Source organism: Bubalus kerabau, chromosome 1 (genome assembly GCF_029407905.1).
Source record: "Bubalus kerabau isolate K-KA32 ecotype Philippines breed swamp buffalo chromosome 1, PCC_UOA_SB_1v2, whole genome shotgun sequence".
In the NCBI taxonomy this organism is placed as follows: domain Eukaryota; kingdom Metazoa; phylum Chordata; class Mammalia; order Artiodactyla; family Bovidae; genus Bubalus; species Bubalus kerabau.
The window spans coordinates 90451424-90457543 of NC_073624.1; the positions used below are offsets into that span (position 1 = coordinate 90451424).

General features: G+C 41.5%; 1 protein-coding gene across 5 annotated transcripts in view; it reads right to left on the bottom strand.

Annotated features, from left to right (window-relative positions):
* The window catches only part of LOC129652967 (olfactory receptor 10AD1-like), a 90873-nt gene that overhangs the window by 41833 nt on the left and 42920 nt on the right, over nt 1–6120 (bottom strand). The window contains exon 2 of one of the 5 annotated variants that reach the window (XM_055582138.1): nt 2041–2114. The exons of the other annotated variants lie outside the window; for them this stretch is intronic. The gene's annotated coding sequence lies outside the window, so the exon portion shown is untranslated. The remainder of the gene's footprint in view (nt 1–2040; nt 2115–6120) is intronic. 5 annotated transcript variants of the gene reach the window in all.

Below are 6120 nucleotides of genomic sequence, written 5' to 3' on the forward strand. Positions count from 1 at the left end.
TGAATACCTCTGCTGGCAATGGGAAGGCTCTAATTTCCTCCCCTGCCTTGCTCGGATGGGTTTAGCAATTGCACAGGGTTGAAGCTATAGAGGCAGCATTTCATCAAACTTGGCCAGGGACTACAGGGCTGATAATGTGATAGTGTGCCACGTTTAAGCCTCTATTTTCACTTTCTCCTCAAGCAATCTTTGATATCATGTGCCAAGGGACAGTCCACTGGGGTGCTGAAAGAAGCCCCTTATTAGCAACCGCTTGTGTTTGGGATATTAGTGCAACATGAGGAGAAACCAGAGCAGAGGGTAAGGCAAACAAAGGCCGCCCTGCCAGGAGATCAGGAAACTGTCATCTACAGAGCAAGGTGAGAAACGGGGTCAACCTCTTCTAGGAGTATCTTTAGGGAAGGATTGTTATTTTGAAATTGATACATGAAATGAAGAAAATGAACAGCTTCCAATCTAGGTAGTATAGAAATAGCTTTACATCTACCTCCCTCTGACTTTGAATCAAGATGAAGAGACATATCCTGACCTTTTCTCAGGCTCTTGGTTCATTCTTGAGGGAAATTTTTTTTTCTGGGGTGATAAATAGACCTCTGTACAGGAATAACACTGGATCCTTTGTTCTTTAACCACAAATGAAGTCCTAAAGTCTTTAACTCACTTGTCACTAAGTCTGAAAGAGTAATATCAAATATATTGCACCATCTGTAGGTATAGTGTTAAAGAAAAAACCCATCCTTATCCAATTGTTAACTGATCAAAATACAAAATACCATATTGTGCAATCTAACAAATTTTGAAGCTGGGTATAGTTTTTAAAAAGGGAAATAGCTGTCCTGAATTAAGATGATTAACTCCATAAAGGGTGACATTAATTTTTTTGAGAACAAGCATTGTTGTACAGAAAGGATGACAAAACTTGTCTTTACACATGTCATGAAGTCCTTGTGAAGGTTCTAGCTAAAGTTCTGGTCTGGGGCATCAGCACTGTTACTAATATTTAATAAATGGTAGAGAAGTATAACAACTGACAAGCTACTATGCACAACTCACAAAATTCTGTGTCTTTCTTTGGGACATGGTAAACAGAATTTCTTAATTTTAATATAGTCATATGTAAGATTCCCCCTTTTTTTGTTAGTACTTTTGTCTTAAGGAACATTTCCCAACCCTGGCATCATGTAAGTATTTCTCTATTTTATCTTCTAAAGCTTTATTGTTTTACCAATTAGACCTAATATGGAAGTTGTTTTTGTATTCTGCATATATCAAGTAGGAGGCAAATGTTGGTGTCACTTGTTTTCTATATGAAAAGTAGTTGTCTATGTACGGGTGTGCTCAATTGCTCAGTCATGTCTCATTCTTTGTGATCCCATGGACTGTAGCTCAAAAGGCGTCTCTTTCCATAGAATTCTGCAAGCAAGAATACTGGAGTAGGTTGCTATATCCTACTCCAGGGGATCTTCCTGACCCAGGGACTGAACCCACATCTCCTGCATTGGCAGGCAGATTCTTTACCACTGAGCCATTGGGGAAGCCAAGTTGTTTGGGTATCCTTAATTCAAAAACCCTTTTCCATACTGCTTAGCAGTTCTGCCTTTGTTATGGATGGATTTTCATAACATGGATGGGTTTTATGTGTGTACCGTCATGCCATTTGTTAGTAAAGACAGTTTTAATTCTTCCTCTTCACTCTTTAGGCCTTAATACTGATTAAAATACTAAGAATGGAAATAGTTGTTTTATTCCTTATATGAAGAAAAAAGTATTCAAGATTTCATCTTAAGTATGATATGAACTACAGGTTTTTTTGTTTGTTTCTGTGGATTCCCTTTGTTAGATTGAGGGTCTCTACCTTTCTCTAGCATTTCAAATTTATGTTCTCATGCCTACAAAATAAAAAATAGCTTTTGAGAACACATTTAAACCAAAATATATACATTTTAAGCATATTAGAAAATTGTCTACTGTTGCAGCAGTGAGGCGAGGGGAGTGGAGATAAAGGGTATAAAGACAAAATAAAAATTATTAAAGACATACATCAAGAGGGCCTTTCCTTGCAGGGACCAATGATAGCTTGTCAGGAACAGAGGAATGTAATTAACTCAATCCTCCTAGGAACAAAATTTTTAAAACAAAACATATGAAAACACAAACATAAATATATTAGCACCTAGAACATGAACAAAATAGCATTTGAAAGAGGAAAAGCTGGAATGATGAACATCTTGCAAAAATACTGACAGTGATATGGGCTTTTCATTCTGAATAAGAAGTCTAAAAAATATGTAAGTCTGATTCTCAGACACACGGGTGTCATTTACAGTTGGAAGGGATAAAGTAATGTTTTGGAGGTTCTGATTTAGATATCTGAAATACCTTATCTCATTTATCACTCAGTCTTTATAACCACATTGAGCTAGAGACTGTCTTAGTCAAGACTTTTTGTTGTGAGAAATAGAAACTCATCTGTAATAGCTTTGAGGGAAAAAATGGAGCTTATATAAGGATGCATGGTCATCTCACAAACTCAAGAACAAGAATGTAGGCAGATCTCCAAAGCTGACCAAATCCTGGGCAGTCATTATCTTAGGTTTGTTGTCTGGAGACACGTTATTTTACCTCTACTTCCCTCTGTCTGATGACTTTCACCTATTCTCCCTGCCAATTTTTTTTTGTTTCTTCAGGTACATGGCAGAAGACAACTACTCCATAGCTTGAGTGTCTGCTTGTTCCAGGCTAGCAATGGACTGTACTTACTACATACCAAAATCCCAGGAAAGAGGACGTAGTTGATCCAGCTTGATCATACTGATTGTGGTGATGATGGGGGAGGGGTGGTGTCCCATGATACTTAACTAAAGTGGTTGCCAGCACCCACCACTGTGGGAGAAGAAGAGGGTTCTTGGGGAATGGTCTGTGTTTCTAAGATCTCTACCACAACTAACAGGACTGAGCAACGTCTGCCAAATGAATGAATGACATGAGACTCAGTGTTCTTCAACTTCAAAGCCCATGATTTTTCTAATACATCATACAGCCTTCAAACGTTTGCATCTGAGATAACTGTTTCCACTACCTCAGTAAAAGAGAAAGGTCCAGGAAACAGATGGCACATCCAAATCACAATAATTTGAATAAGTTTAATAAATATTTATTTGCAAAGGTGTGGGCATGGTATAGGGAAATCACAAGGGAGGTGGGCAGTTCCTGAAATCTAACATTAGAGGGGCTCAGCCTTAAGAGGTAACGGGAGATGGTGGTTCAAACCAATATTGTAAACGAATCATCAATCAATGAAAAAAACAAAAACAGAGAACTAAGTAGAGGGGGCCACAAGGTGGGAGTGAGATTTTAGCAAGGGGACTCAAGTGAGTCCACAACCATCATAGGGAAACCGAGGTCCTAAGGATTAAATGCCTCAACCTCACACTCCTACTTCCCTCTGATACTCTGCCTATGCTACTCACTGGCTGAACCCAGTAGAAAGTCAGAGGTAAGGGAATCTGTTGATGTGGTCCATACAGCTTAGCCTGTGAAGCTGAGAGCTAAGTGAAGAGTGAGGGATTATACTAAAGAGAGAAACAACTCTCTAGGTCTTTGGACTGGAAAATAAAAATAAACACGTGTAATCAGATTCGAAATTCAAAAATGAGATTTTTTAAAGGGTGTTCCTAGAGGTTCTAGATACGTTTAGTTTTCATGTCTTGGGTAAGCCATATATATTAAACTGATTACTTCAGCTGAAGTCATTGATTATTGTCCCTCAGGGGCTTTCTTGAAGGTCCAGGGCTCTGGACACTCTCATCAGAACAGCTTTGCTTTAGTATGGTTATTGCATCAGGATTCTGCATAAGATTTCACCGAGGAAACAGAGCTATAGCACCACCTATAGTCAGGCAATGTGCTAAGGACTCAAAAATGAATCTCAGATTAGTGAGGAAGGCAGAAAAGCGAAGTAACAGTATACAGTGTTAGGAAAACGCACAGGTTATGAAGGGAACTTGCTGTTCTGTGCTTAGTTGCTCAGTCTCGTCCGACTCTGCGACCCGATTGAACCCAGAAGAGGGAAAGGATCAAGGAAGGTTTCCTGGAGTCAGTAACTGGAAAGGGAGGTAAAGAAATTCAGAGAACACTAATGTTGTCCAAAAGAGGAAAGAGGAATCCAACAATTATGCAACTCACTAAAACGGGGGATATCGCTTGGAAAGGACGAGATTACAGATCCATGACAAGGATGGGAGCTAGGGTGATTCCACGTGATACGCAAAGATCTACGCTCACGCCTGCCTTCAGCCTTGCTCCGCCCCCATCCCATCCTCCGTCAAACTGGAGCGGTATTTCAACAATTGGATGATTTGGGAGAATGGCATTGAAACATGTATAATATCATATATGAAGCGAATCGCCAGTTCAGGTTCGATGCAGGATACAGGATGCTTGCGGCTGGTGCACTGGGATGACCCAGAGGGATGGTACGGAGAGGGAGGTGGGCAGGGGGGTTCAGGATGGGGAACACGTGTACACCCGTGGCCGATTCATGTTGATGTATGGCAAAACCAATACAATATTGTAAAGTAATTAGCCTTCAATTAAAATAAATAAATTTATATTAAAAACAAACAAACAAACAAAAAACACCTAAAACAACAACAAAAAATTGCCCGGGGCTGGGAAGGTATCCTAAGCCAGAGGCCCGCAGGCCCTAGCAGGAGCGGGCGCCTGCGGAGTCTCACAGAACAGCTGGTGTCTCCCAGAGTGATCAGGTTCCAGCTCTCATGCGGGGAATGGGCGGCCAAGGAGAAGGCGCTCATTGGTTGTTTTAGCGGAGCTTCGAGAGGCTGGGGAAGGCTGATTGGCGTAGGTTCTTAGCTCGGACCACGCCCACATCTTCTGGCGACTGCTATCTGGTCAGAACCCCGAGGCCTTCTGGGTAGTTTAGTGGTGCGGCGGCTAACCAGGCTGGGAAGCACGGGCCAGCTTTCGATGAAAAGAGCCCAGGGCCGGGCTACAACGGAGGGCGGGCTGAGCCGGGACTCTGGGTAGAATTCTTGGGTTTCCTTCCCCACATTTTTCTGCCCCTGGGCCAGTCTCTGTTAACCTCCTACACCAATGCATCGATTCCTATCCGGCGCCCGGGTCTCCTGGGAGCCCAAGACCTTAAATGGCTTTGAGAAGACAGTTCTAGGTCACTCAGCCAAATCCCAGTATTCCTGGCCATACTCGCCCGTCACCACGCACGTTTAACACACCATGTCTATGATCAGACAGTTCCTCTAGTCTGGAATTACTAGTCCCTGTCAACCTCTGTCAACCCCACCCTATTTTCTACCTTTAATTTACTGATTATTCTTTAAGGCTTAGTTCTAATATCACCTTCTCAGTATAAAGGCTGCCCCATTCTTCAGGAAAGAATTCGATTACCTCTTAAGGAGTTCAGGCTCTGGAACTGTTGCCCAATGTAGAATTACATCTATGACATTTGAAATGTGATGGAATTTTGAACAAATCAGCCTCTTTGAGCCTCAGTTTTGCAACTCAAAATGGAGGCAGTACTAGAGCCTAAAGGATTTTGTGAAGATTGAAAGAAGCTATTAGAACCTAAGTACTTAATAAATGTGAGTGCTGTTATCTGTCTTCTCATATATAGTCTTCTACTTTGTATAGGCCTGTTACATAAGTTTGCCCTTTGTATTACCATTACTGGTTCTTCAGTTCAGTTCAGTTGCTCAGTCGTGTCTCTTTGCGACCCCATGAACCGCAGCACGCCCGGCCTCCCTGTCCATCACCAGCTCCCGGAGTTCAGCCAAACTCATGTCCATTGAGTAGGTTCTTAGCAGCCCTAATAGACTTAGAGCTTAAAAGCTGGAACTGTGTCTTGTTTATGTCAGCATGCAATAGTGCTGGGAAAATATTAAATTATTTCTCAGAAGACTTTTAAAAAAGCACACTTTCCTCTTCTTTCCCCTTATTTTTCTCTTCTCTTTTCTCCCACCCCACCTTTTAACAAACTTTTAAGGCTTTTTGAAACAGAAATTTTCAAATTGGAGAAGGAACTGAGATTCTGAGGGAAGAATAATGGTGACCAGGAAGACCTTTTAACCTTCCCCTTTCTCTGGA